Here is a 14,403-nt window from a genome sequence, read left to right as displayed (position 1 = left end):
ATAGTTATAGATAGGGAGGTATTGGCAATTAAGGTAGCGTTTGTGCAGGGGGGCATCATCTAGAGGGGGCTTGAAAGCCCTAATGAATTTCACAGATCATAAATATTTGACATGTTAAGGGAAGAGACATCATGGCAAGTGGATGCAGAGCTGATCCCAGAGGAAGGAAGGCCTGGTTTCAAGAGTCACTTTGACATATTGGCCGGGTGACCCTGGGCAAGGCACTTTGTGACCCTGACAACTCCTTAAGATTAGGAGTTGCTGAGAAGGTACCAACTCAAATTGGTAGAGGAAGTCTCTCAATGGTCACTCCCTACGCTAATGAAATCACAAGTCCATTAAAACTGACAAGCAAAAAAAGGGACAATAAATCCTGCTCAGCCAGCATGCACAATGAATGCTTCTGTTCTCCTGCTCTAGGTAGTTCAGGTTCTAGCGGACAAGAATATCCTGGTACCTATTTGCCCTAGAGCACAGATTTAAGAGATTGGGCAGAGGGAGAAACATGAAAACAATCTTTCTGCAGGGGACCTGGGGCTATGTATTTCAATGGATAGAAGGTAGTGTCTCCATACTACAATGAGAAGGTTATATGGATTAATCATAATGATTTGCCATCTGGGCTCACTGGGGTGGGGAATAGGATGCGGGAGGAGATAAGTGGGTAAAAGAATTAACTCAGAACTAACTCAAAACAGGCCTGGCATCCTATCCTTCCTCCTCTCAGTCTCCTGGCTTCCTTTAAATACCATTTTCTACATGAAGCCTTTCCTAAACCCTGTTAGTTCTAGTGTCTTCCCTCTATTACTATTTAATCCACAAATAGCTTGTTTGTACATATTTGTATGCTTGTTTTCTCCATTAGATTGTGAGCTCCTGGAGGGTAAGGATGGCTTATTTTCTCTTTTTGCATGCCTAGTACTTAGTACACACTAAGTGCACATAGCAGGGACTTGGTATTTATTGACAGGTTACTTTTGGTAGCCAAGGTGGAGCATGTGCCATAGGAAGGGCTGTGCTAAGAGCTGGCATACCAAGAAACCCCACCATAATCTGTGGGTCTTCCATGACCCTTGTTACTTTCTCTATAGTCTCGATTTTGATCAGGGGGCAGATCTCATGTCTGTCTCACTTCCATTCTTGGCAACTTAATTATTTTTGCAAACGTGGACTGCTTAGTTCAATTTGATGGTGCCACATAGTCCTATGTCCAAGATTGTGTTCTGTGATCCAAACAACTTGGTCCTTCCTAAGAAGTATAATCAAGTTATAACATAGGTGTCCAGCACAGATGATATCTGGTAAAGAGCTGCAATACACAGCAAAACTCTCAAGAGCCCTCCACACAAGTTTAGTTCATTGGTTCATTGAAATAATGGCCTATTGTGCATATAGGTCACTTGCCAAGTGGATTGGATTAACCAAGAGATTAGAACAGTTCTCGAGTTGCTGTGTTGCCTATCTGCAGTGGAACATGACCTAGAATTTGCTGGTGGCTGAATTTGTCCAGAATAGTCACTTGTACGATTCATGGGCACTGCCTCTTCTATACACATATCCTATAGCTTTCTTTGGGATGCATCTTAGACACATGGCAATTGCTGACCAGAGGGGTATTGGAGCTACATTTATAGGTGAAACTCTGAAAGACTCTTGGGAGTGGACCTGACTATAGGGCATTAACGGATGGTCTCTTACCTGAGTTAGGAAAAGAGATCTGGATAGACTGTGTATCTATTTCAGCACACTGGCCTTCTTAAGCCTTCGATGTGAACTTTACTTACAACCATTGGCCGTTACTTGGACTCCCTGGACTTGGACCATTTTGCAGAATCAATTGATTCTATTTCTGTTGTTTCTTACCTTAAAGTGGCACAACCTCCAGAATTCCTGTAGTATCATTGGAGGCAACTAGCCCCTATTAGTACTGGGTCACAAAAAGAGTATGAAGTGAGGGAGATCATAGACTTCAACCAGCAGAGAAGCTGCTGGTATTACCCAACAGCTTGGAAAGCATGTAGACCTGAGAATCAGATGTGAGAGTTGGCAGAGGATGTATATGACCTGATACTGGTCATGTGCTTATACCAAGATGACCCAGAAAGGCTACAGATGCCTTTTAAGGGGAAATAGAGGGATAAACCTTAATGGGTAAAAAAAAAATGTGAGAATAAGCATGGTATGAAGGAGCTGAGAACTAGAGATGGAGAATAGGGAGAATGGAGGGATCTTGGGCATCAGAGAAAGTATGACCTACAAGCCCAGGGAAGTAGCAGATTAGCTGATGCTAATCATAGCTAGCATTCATGTTTAGAATTTACAAAGCCTTACAAATAGCATGCCATCTGATCCTCACAATAAGTTTGGGAGGTAGGTGTTATTATCCCTATTTTACAGGTGAGAAAGCAGAGGCTGAGAGAGGGTAAGTGACTTGCCCAGGGTCACACAGCTAAGAATCTGAGGCAGAACTTGAACATAGATCTTCCTGATTCCAGGCCTAGCATGCTATCCACTGAGCCACCTAGTGGCTTTATCCTGGGAATAAGAGACTGTCCAGATGGACATTTAAACCATCACTGCCCCACCTTCAGTGCTGGTGGGCACTGGCCAACTCTTCCAAGTGTTTCCATGCAGTATATGAAAAGAAATCCGGAAAGAGACTGAGGGGAAGATTCTAAGGAGCTTGCTGGGGTGGTCTGAAACTTTGCCCCCTCTATGGGAGTGGAGGTGGGGAGGGGGGCAACTAATCATGTTTATGTAGCATCTTCCAAAGGTAAGGTAGAGCAAAGGAGGGTATTGGGCTCTTCTACAGGGCACAGTTTGAGCCGTATTTCTAAGAAACTGCAAGATAATGTTGGGGATATGAGCAGTGTAGGTCTGGTAAACTCAGCCTCCTTGTATCTAAATCCTATCCTGAGAAAGGAGACATACGTGTGAGGCGTCCGTCCTTATAGTGAATGGTGACATAGCTTAGTCCAATATGTAGATGGATCCAGTTAGTCAATAAGATTATTGATTTAGATTTTCCTGAGGTCACATAGCTAATTAAAAGAAGAATCCAAATCAGAAGATTACAGAGTTAAAGCTGGAAGAGAAGATATCTAGAAGGTCTTCATTCCTAAGCTGGTCTCACTAAGGCAAAGGCTGCTCTTTTGTTCACTCCATCACAGTGTGAGCATCCCCCTTTGATGGTGCAGGATGCTAGTCTAGGAACATAGCACATGCTGAGTTTGTAAACCTAGGTATGGTTATTTTTCCTGCAGCAGCTACGCTGCCAATCTTTTTGGTGTTCTTTGAGGAGATTTAGGTCCCAAGAGATGAAATGATTTGTTCAAGGTAATAGAGATAGTAAAACGCCAAATTCAAAACTGGAACCCAGTTCCTCTGGCTACAGATCCTGAATTCTATTGTTCTTCTCTCACAGTACATGAAGAGACTACTTCCTTTTACACAAACACCCCCACCATCACACACACACACACACACACACACACACACACACACACACACACGCTTAATGATAGTAATATAACATTTATGTAATGCTTCAAGGTTTGCAAAGTTCTTTATTTGATCTTCATAACAACCCTGGGAGGCTAGTGGTGAAATTATATTCTTTTTACATATGGAGAAATTGAGGCAGACAGTGATTAAGTAATAATATTAATAATAATTAATAATAATAATATTAAGTAATAATAACATTCATACAGCACTTCAAATTTTTTAAAGCACTGCAAATATAATATATGTATATATCTTTAAATACACACACACACACACACACACATATAGATATATAAACTCACCTGGTCCTTACGTCTACCACCTGTGAGACAGATGCTATTATTATTTTACAGATAAAGAAACTGAGACAAACAATGTATCAAGTGACTTACACAGAATCTCATAGCTAGAAAGTATATGAAGCAGGATTCAAACTCAGATCTTCCTGACCCTAGGTCCTTCATTTTGTCCATTGTATCATGTAGCTGCCCCCAGCAAGATATCTTTTTCATCAATTTTTGTCCACAGATGTCAGTTGATGATCAATGGCTAAGAAATTACAAAGAACAAGCCTGGCCCAAAGAAGAGATGTGAGAAGAGAGTCCTTCATGAAGTAGAAAGTTTCTGGCTGTAGAGCATTGCATCTGTTTTCAGACTCTTTCAATATATTGATTAGTTTTTCAAATTTTTTTTCTCACCTTCCTCATTTTTCTTTAAAAAATACTCAGTCACACAGGATAATTCCATGAGAAGTAGAGGGACACTGGAGAGATTTTAAGTAATGCTATGATGAAAGATAGCAATAAAAATGTACTTTTTAAAAAAATTTTTTTAAAATAATCAGTGGCTGAATGTTTACAGAGTCTAAAGGTCTGAAAGGAGACGCCTCATACACACACACACAACTGGAGATTGCTGTCTCGGAGTTTATATTCTATTTAGGGAACATATCCAAACAAAGACCCTGCAGGTGCCCCTCTCCTAAGTTGGCCTCACTAAGCCAAAGGCTGTACTGGGTCTCTTTTGTTCACTCCATCACGATGTGAGTGTCCCCCTTTGATGGGGCAGGACACTAGTCTGGGAACATACCACGTGCTGAGTTTGTAAACCTAGGTATGGTTATTTTTCCTGCAACAGCTACACTGCTGATCTTTTTGGTGTTCTTTGCAGCTGCACTTCTGGACACACTGGGGGCAACCAGTAGGATTGCACTGGCAGCAGCCTGGGAAAGGAGGAAAAATATAAGATGAGAGATCAAGCTTAAGGATCCCTCAAGTTCCCCAAGTCCCTGACTTTGCCCACAAAGACCTCTGCCTATGTATCCAAGTGTGTAACTGATGCCAAGGAAGCTGGTATCTAGGATTTTAAAGTTCCCAGACACCTTAGAAATCAGTCCAACTCCTTCATTTCATAGTTGAGGAAACTGAGGCTTAAAATTGAAGTGACTTGGGCCCCAAGGTCACCCAGGTAGTAAATGACAGAGCCAGGGTTCTTTCCACTCTACCAAGTTTTCTCCTATTATCATTCACCTCTCTTTGACTTTGGTTCATAGATCTCTCTCCTGACTCTACCAAATGTAAAGGGTTTGGTAAGATGGTGTAATGGTAAGGGAATTTGAAGATCCACCCTGCCTCTTAATGAGACTCATGTAAACCTGCTTTGAGCTCTGGCTCAGTCCACAGTCTGAGATACATGGAGCTGATGATGGTGGAAGGAGCTTGCTGAATGGGTGGAGCAGGAAGGGTACAGCAGGAAGAGAGAGTGAGATGGAGTTGAGAGAGAAAGGAGGCAACGCTGAGGTAGAGCAGAGTAGAACAGCTAGCATGAGTGAGAGAGGGAATGCTTTTGCCTAAGGGAGCTTTTTGTGTGGAGGGTTGACTGGCCGTGCTCTCTGCATTGATAATGTATATGGATTTCTTTGTTACTATAATGGATTTGACTTTCTAGTATCTGAATAAGTATCTTTGTTTCATCTTTAAGGAAGAGAGTTTATATTTTGCAAATTTAACCTGAAAATACACATGCATATCCACAGAGGCTACTGTGGGTATGCATTGGCACTACAGATGACTAGAGGAGAAAGACCCCTTTGCTTTGCATCCTGAAGCTATACAGAACCTCCCAGTGACTCCAAACATTACCTGGGGACCTACGTTTCCTCCTTTATAAAATGAAGAGACCAGATGACCTGTAGTTCCTTCTACCCAAAGGTGTACTGGTAAATGTGTAATGACAGGTTCTTTGAGAAAAGTGTGCAGGAGCACACATTAAAAAAATTAATTTGCATTATTAGCACTTTCTTAAGTCTATACTATCAATAAAATAATACACTAGACCCTGATCTGTAGCCTTTGAGGATTTCAGAGGTATAAATGCTCACACTAACAATTTAATCTTTTAAGCCAGTCTGAACAGGTTCCAGCACACCCCTGCTTCCAGCTCTAACATTATGGAGGCCTTTGGAGAAAGGAAAGAAGCATTTATAAGGCACCTGTTATGTTCCAGGTAATGTGCTAAATGCTTTAAATGTATTATCTCATTTGATCTTCACAATAGCCTAGGTAGATAGGTTTATATTATTATTAGGAAGTATATTTTGGTTATAGCTTTATTATTTTTACATTTTATAGCTGAGAAAACTGAGTCAGGCAGAGATGAAGTGACTTGCTCCAAATTACGCAATAGTATCTGAGGTCAAATTTGAACTCAGATCTTCCTGATTCCAGGCCCAATACTCTATCCACTATGTTGCCTAGTTGCCTTCCTGGATGAGCACTGGGATAGAAAGCAGGAAAGTATTTTAATTCTTTCATATTTGGAAGCCATGTGTCCTAACAAATCTCTGGATTCTTCCTCTGCCTGATTACAAAGCCTACCAAATACAACGCCACAATTATAAACTGCCAAAGACCAAGGAGTTGGCCTTCAAAAGCTGCTTGTCCCCTTTGTCATCCTCCTTCCCTCTTCTCCCCCCACCCCACCCCATAGCCGGTCTTCTCATGATGCCAGGAGTCCCCGTTGTTTTAGAGGGGATATCTGGCTTTAATTTTCGCCAAGCTCTCTAACTCACTGTACAGCTGGAAGGGACCCTAGAGTGCAGCAAACTAAAAGAATATTTGCCTTTAAAATGAGAACATTCCTCCAAGGGAATGAATCTTTAATAATGGAATTTCAGGCTTCTGAGGAAAGATAGTTTTTTGGAGGCTGGAGATAGAGAGATTCTCCAGAGTCTCTCAAATCATATCCCATGAAGGCCCATCTGTTCTGCCCACACATATCTTGTCCTGTTAGTTTTCTTACTGGTCAGGACATCTAGTCACCCAGGGAAAAGGGAGCACTCACCATTTTTACTTGGCTTGTGTTTGTTTTCTGAAATGCCTCCCAGTGGTGTGTTTTTATAGGCACAACACTTACCTAGAGAGAGAATGGTAGTTTAGCTGAGCATATTGCAATGAAACATTCAGTCAAACTGATTCCTCCAGAAGTCCAACTCTTGTATACCATTCCTCCCTGCATTCCTTCCCAGGTAGTAATGTCATCTCCTTTTTTATAATCTTTCTTAGAAATAACCTTCTGTTTTCTTGACATATTCCCCATTTCAGTAAGTTGTGCACACAGCACAGCTGTATATAAAAATGTGGTATTAATTGGGACCAGAGAGAGTAACAGGACATAGAAATAGGTAAGAATAGGAGACCTTACCCTCTGCTTCTTTTTGTCAGTGTCACTGGCTTTCTGAGCTTTCAGTCAACATTAGGTCAACCAAGGTAGTTTTAACTAGTGGCTATGTCTGCTTGTTGAATTGATGCTGACTGATGATTCATCCAACCATTGGCAAGGATAGTGAAGGCATGTGCTCCCCTCCACTGATCCAAGATGCATAGGGAAAGATTACAGGAAATGATTTGAGGACACATGTGCTTTGGTTATTGAGACACTGAAGATCGACTAGTGATATTGACTTCAGTCTAGTGTCTCCTCTGCCAATACCAGGGCTTGGGGTTAGCTTGCTACCTTAAGGTCATATTATTAAGTATTAACCTAAAATCTACCTTTTCAACTTCTATGCCACTCGTTTCTAATTATGCTCTTAGGCCAAGCAGAATCCAAAGGTCATGTTGGATCCTCAGCTAATCCACCTACCTTGTTCTGTTTGTTTTTAGTGGGTTTATATTCGTTCTTCTTAGGTTTTTTTTTTTTTTTGGTTTTCAATCTATTTATTTTTAGTTTTTAACATTCACTTCTATAAGTTTTAAATTTTCTCCCCTTCCCTCCCCACCTTGCTTTATAGATAAGAAAACAGACTTGGGGTGAGGAAGAGACTTGCTAAGGATTTAATGTGTTGCAGCTCTCTCAGGAGATTTTACATTTAAGAAGAGGACCTGTAGGCTCTGATCATGGTCCTGGTCCATTGACTTTGATGGAAAACAGAAAAAGTAGCAGGTGCTAGTTCTCTCTTTATGAGTTAGACAAGGAGAGGGGAACTAAGGAAAAGACTTTTATTCACTCACCCAAACCACAATTGCAGAACTTAGGATCCATAGTCACCGATCAGTCTCTGTGGAAGTATGAATGCTCTCAACCTTTATTTACCCTTAGGTACCACGTACTGTTCAAAGCAGAGGAGGAAGCCACATGAGTACATAATCTTTCTCACCCCGTAATTAGGAGGAAGAGATATCCCTGCAAAACTGGCCAGGCAATATCAAATGTCTGTCCTAGTTTGCTCCTTCCCTTTCTCCCATCCTAGGCTGCTATGAGATAGCATGAAATAATGAAGGACAAAAATGTGCTGCAAGATCTCAAATTATGGGAGATTCACTACCACCTAAGGCAGCAAATTCTACTTTTAGATAAAGTCAATTGTATAAAGTGTTTCCCCTTATCAAGACAAAATCTGGACATATCTATTGGTAGAATAAGAGGTCATGCACAAAGAGTCAAGTCAACAAGCATTTATTAAGCACCTACTATGTGCCAGGCATTGTGCTAAGTAATGGGGATACAAAAAATGGTCTCACAGTCTAATGAGTGTTAGAAAGGACACCGGAGAAGACCTCTACCCAAGAATACCTCCAACTCACCTGTCACATACTCCAGGGGAAAGAGTTCTAGACTAGGAATTAGGAGACCTGCATTCAGGTTCTCACTTTACTATTTACTTGCAATGTATTCACTAATAGTTCCCCTTTCTAGATTTCCCCCTTTTTTATTTTCTGTAAAATGAAAACCCTAGATTAGATGGTCTCTAAGGAAGTTTCCAATTCTAAAATTTTGTGATTTTATCTCTGATGATTGGAAGGATAGAAAATTGTTAGAATTATTATTATTCTATTCTATTAGAATGCTATTAATTATACTAGAATAGAAGAAAATTAGAAAATCCTCCCCTTTGTCCTTCAAGTCATAGAATCTTGGAATCTCAGAGTTGGCAGGGACCTCAGAAGACGTTGAGTATAGTTTGTATGTGCACTTAAGCAGACATCCCCTTCTTTAACATACCAGAAAAGGGATAGTCCAGGTTCCACAAAGACCTCCAACAAGAGGGAAATTCCCTCCTTCCTGAAGTAACCCATTCCACTTCCAGGTAGCTTTAATTGTTAGAATGTCTTTTCCTATGCCAAACCCCAATTTGCCTCTGTAAATTTCACCCTATTTTTGTTCTTAGTTTGGTTATCTGCAGCCAAACAGAACAAGCCTCATCCCTGTTCCTTGTGACAGCCTTTCAAATATGTCAAGTTAGCTGTCTTGATCTACCCTCCTTTCATCCCATCTTCTTTTTTCCAGGCTGAACAGCAGATCCTCAGATGGCATGAATTCAAGGTTCTTCACCATGCTACCTACCATCTTCTAGACACTCACCAGCTTATCAATGTCCTCCCTAAAACTAGGCACCCAGAACACAGTGCTCCAGATGTGGGTCTGATTGTATTAGAGAACAGTGGAAAGATCTTCTTTATGATCTTGAGCACCATGCCTCTTATGCAGCAGCCTAAGAACTTATTAGCTTTCTTGGCTTCTTTTTATTAGCTCATATGAAGTTCACAATCCTTGACCTCTGAGGAATTAGACTGAATCAGTCTAATTCCTCTGAGGTTTGCAATGCCCTCCCTCCAAACTGCTACCTATTAACATTGTACCCCTCATTCAAAGTCCAACTCAAATTCAGGGCTAAGAATTGAATTCTTCAGGTTTCTATTTTTAAAATACAGGATTGCTAGCCTCTCGGTGTAGAATCTCAGCTTTGGAGAAGACCTCAAAGGTCACCCAATCCAACCCACACCTGAGCAGGAATCTTTTCCCTGGAAAGACTCCATGGAGAGACCATCCAGTACCTGGTACTTGAAGCCCTCCAGAAGGAATTCACTATCTTTGGGGGTACAACTGGACTACAACCAGTTTGTCTTCTTCTCAGCACCTTCCACCCACTGATCTTTGTTATGCACTTTGAGGACAAGTAGACTATGTCTTATCCAAGCCCTTTTCTGTGTAACAGTCTTTCATGGACTTTTGGAAAGTTCTTCCAGGAGCAATGACCGTGATAAGAACATTGGAGAGGGGAGGAAGCCATTTTATGGGGTGTGAGAGAGGAAAAGATGGGAGAAAACTGGAAGGACTAGACACCGAAGGCAAGTTATGCACATAGGCATTTCAGGAATGTTTGCCAAATTAAATTTAACTGAATACAGATTTCACTCTTTTACCAAGCATGGTCCTATGAATCCTGGTTCATTCATTTGTTCATTCATTCAACAGACATTTACTGAGTGGCTACAATAATAGAGACACATTGTACAGAGCAAGGAAGGTGTTGTTTTTCACCCTGGTCAGATCACATCTGAAGTACTGTGTTCACCTCCGGGTATCACATTTTGGAAAGGATGCAAGAAACCTGGAATTCATCCAAAGGAAGAGGATGAGGGAGAAGAAGGCCTAAAGACCATGCCATATGAGAAATACTTAAGCTAGGCCATCTAGCCTGAAGAACGGAAGACTTATTGAGGTGGGGTGGAGAAATGAGGAGGGAGATGACAACTATCTTCAAGTATTTGAGGAACTACTCCCTGGAGAGAGAACTCTGTGGGTGATGGCCAAGGGATGGTCATACCACCAGGACTGACACACAGAAGAGATTAGATTTGTTTTGCTTGGCCCCAGTAAGGTCTGAAAGCCCAGATACTGACCCAAAAGAAGTAAAAATCTTCAAGATTTGTCTGGAGATTTCCTCTGCTAAGTTGATCTTTAAGTTCATACATTTCTGAATGGCTGGGTTACTAAATGTCTCATCAGACAGGGAACTTTTGTTGAGTAAACTCAATGATTTTAGTCAATTAAAATCAATTATCTTAGGTCTTTCTCTTTTAAATCAATATGCAGAGTTTTCTAGGGCCAGGTTTTTCCATCAAAAAGGATTACTTCTAGGGAAAAACAATTTTTGGTGAGAGATTATTCAAGGTTATAAGAAAAGTTTTGTTCAAGGTCAAAAGAAAATCTGGAAAAGACTCAAAATAGTTTAGAAGAGTTTAAGGACCACCTCAGAGAAATTCTCTACTTTCCTCTTCCTGGTTCTTTGGATTAACTAATCAGATAAAAAGGTAATAGTGTAGTTGTCATAACAGACACAGTAAACATGAGGTAGACTCAGAGTAAATTCAAATAAAACTGATTCTCTATTTAAGAGAAAAAATGATCTCTAGCTAGCAACAATGACCTCAATTTGGAGGGGTGAAAATGTGAGCCAGGAAACCAGAACTCTTGTCTCATCTATCCAACAGACTTGTTGGTTTCTTTGGTTTTTTGTCTTATTTTCCCTATCTGTAAATTGATGGTGTTTATAAAATTATGAGAGGCAGCATGGCATAGTGGAGAGAGAACTGACTTCCAGGCCAGGGAGACTTGGGTTCAAGTCCTTATGTCTGACATATACATATGTAATTCCCAGTAAATCATTTAACCTCCCAGGGCTCAAGGCAGGCTCAAGGCTTTCAATAAGATTATAAATTACAGAGAATTGGTAGAGGGAGTGTCTTTGCATGGAAATTCCCCAAATGAGGCAATTGAGTTGTTAAGTATATAGAGTGCTGGGCTTAGAGTCAGGAAGACTTTAGTTTCACTCCAGCCGCAGATGTTTACTAGATGTGTAACCTAAGGCAAGATACTTAATTTTTGTCTGCCTCAATTTCTTTAATTGTCAAAAGGGAATAACAGAAGCACTTACATCAAAAGGTTGTTGTGAAGATCAAAAGAGCTAATATTTTTAAAGCATACCATAGGGCCTGGCTCAGAGTACTATATAAATTCTTAATCCTCTCCCTTCCCTCTATATCAGTGAAATCACAGATCAAGTTCCTGGATTATAGATTCTGAGCTGGAAGGGACAAGGTCCAAGCCCCTAATTTTTGTAGCTAAGGAAACTAAAGGTCAGAGTGTTGTGACTTGTCCAAAATCACACAAAGAATAAGTGCTAAGACCAGCATTTAAATCCAGGTCTTTTGATTTTAAATCCAGCATTCTTTCCACCATACCATGAAAATGACTAGATTAGAAGAGTAAGGGCCACAAGTAGCAGATTTATGCTATTTTTTATTTATTCTATGTTTGTTATGCCAACCCAGTCCTTTGGATGACAAATCTACTCCATGTTCTTCCTGTTAAACCATATTGGATCCATTTTACACACCAAACATATTTGTAGAAATTTGGAAATATCTTCTTCAATCCATGCCAAAGATAGCTGCTTTGACTCTACCAGATCAGCTGTAGATATCCTTCATCACTTATAGTCTCTTGGAATAAAAGAGAACTTCTTAAATAAGACTTAACCATGTCAGTCTTAAAGATAGTGAGCCACTGTGAGCTCATCCATATACTAAAGGTAGTTCTGGGACCCTGGACCATCCTTGGGGCTATAACTAGGTTAGGACTCCAAGGGCCATGCTACACAACATTGAAATTTATAGGATGCAAACATCTGACATATTTATTCAGCACCTTAGAAGTCACCTTAGAAACTAATTTCCTTCCCATTTAACTGAATTTGCCTTAATTATATCCTGTAATACATTTATTTCAAGAATTACAAAACCGAGTTGAAGACATAGTTTATGTTGTTTGCCCCTAGTGTCAAAATTGCTAGTTAAAATTTTGCTCCTCACCCACGCCGATCTTTCTCCCAAAGGGGATATATTTCTTGGGTGAAAGGAACTGTCAGATAACCGGGCACATTTGTCATCCCAGGAAGCAAAGCCTGGGCCAATCCTCAACCTGGACCAAATGCCACATTCAATTTTACTTACTATCAAGGTAAAGTTTCCATTGGTGCTTCTGCTCTGGGATGGTGAAGGTTCAACTCTTACCTGCCCTTGGGTTCTAGTCTTTGAGCTTGAATGTTCTGAGGATAGTTATTTCCTGGTTCTAGAGTTCTGAGCTCTGGTGTTCTAAGTTCTAATGCTTTGAATACCAACATTAGATTGCATTCATTTTATAGTTTTTGTCAGGCCTCCAACTAAATCCACTGATGATCGTCATAATGCTTTAGTCACAAAGGTGCTTTTCCCCTCTCACCTCATCCTTATAATCTTGCAAATGTGCAAATTATTAAATGAAACTAGATAGGGACTCATTCTGCTTTCTTCTTTGTGTGCCTTGCCTTGCCAAGACATTACAAAGAGTCCATGTTAAGGAATGAAACCATCCAAATTCCTGTGACTTTTTATATTTGGTACTAGAAAAAGCACTGAGGTCTGGAAAAGGATAGTGATGAAATGGCTGTCTACATATGGTGCAGGTGAAAGAATGCTGGATTTGGAGTCAGAGGAGCTGGATTTGAACTCTAACTCTGACACATAAAAACTGGATAACTTTCATTTTTTCTTCTTCTCAGTTTTCTCACTTATAAAATGGGAATATTTTCCTGTAAAATGGGTATACTTGCTGCCTTCCAAAGAAGATCAAATGAGATCAGATATGTAAAATGCTTTGTAAGCAATCAAGGGACATGCAGATATGTTCTAGTATTATCTTGCTCTTTGACCAGAGAGAGATACTGTTGATCCAAGCTGCTTCTAGTCAGTCAGGCTTGGGTAGGTGGCTTTCATCCCTTTTCTAGACTTGGAGCTCCCCCTGCAGCTGGTGAGAGGGAGTTTCCTGCCCAGGTCACTGGAACTTCAATGAGGGCTCCATCATGAGGTCTTCCAAAGCCTTGCATAGTTAGTCTGAGAAGTACAGTGAAGGCCAGGAGACAAGCCACATCCATCTTGTTTTCCCCAACTCCTAAGGTACAATTCGGTTTGGGGCAGATCATGGCAACAACCATGGAATGGAGAGAAATGAAAAGAGCACCTGACTGGAAATCAGAGGACTTTGGGTTCAAATCCTGTCTCTGCTGTGTGACCATGGGCAAGTTACTAAATTTCTCTGGGCCTTGGTTTTTTCATCTATACAGTGAGGAGATTGGACTAGATGATTTCTAAGTCTCTTTCTAACTCTAAATCTCTAATCCTGGCTTGAACTGAGCTTGAAAGGAGATGAGGGATTGTAAGAGATACAGATGAGGGGGGCAATGCTCTGTAGGCACAGAGGGCGGCCGGTGCAACACAGAGGAGGAGATGGAATGTCCTGTGTGAGAAGCAGCAAAGCAGGCATTTTGTGAAGGGTCTTGAAGACCAGGCTGCTCTTGGATTAATCCTGTTGGTAAAAGGGAGCCCTTAAAGGTTTTGAGCAGAGCAGTGATGTGACCACTAAGCTGATGGTCTACTCTGGTGTCACCAAGCTTTCCAGGGATATCTATCTCAGCTGTCTTTTTTGTGGCCTGTGACTCCAATTGCTTATGCCTGGAAGATATTGAAGGACCCTTGACTGTTCAGAACTCTAGGTTACTGACCCGTAAAACCCTCC

General features: G+C 40.8%; 1 long non-coding RNA gene across 1 annotated transcript; it reads right to left on the bottom strand.

Annotated features, from left to right (window-relative positions):
• Positions 1 to 4,419: 4,419 nt before the first annotated feature.
• On the bottom strand, positions 4,420 to 12,913 carry LOC140526862 (uncharacterized). The gene is made up of 4 exons (XR_011974565.1): positions 12,804 to 12,913; positions 8,019 to 8,116; positions 6,850 to 6,921; positions 4,420 to 4,729 (listed from the first exon to the last, which is right to left on the bottom strand). It is a non-coding gene; the product is annotated as an uncharacterized lncRNA (long non-coding RNA).
• Positions 12,914 to 14,403: the final 1,490 nt, after the last annotated feature.

This window comes from Notamacropus eugenii, chromosome 1 (genome assembly GCF_028372415.1).
Source record: "Notamacropus eugenii isolate mMacEug1 chromosome 1, mMacEug1.pri_v2, whole genome shotgun sequence".
NCBI lineage: Eukaryota > Metazoa > Chordata > Mammalia > Diprotodontia > Macropodidae > Notamacropus > Notamacropus eugenii.
Note: the sequence above shows the minus strand (reverse complement) of the source record. Positions and strands in the feature narration are given on the sequence as shown.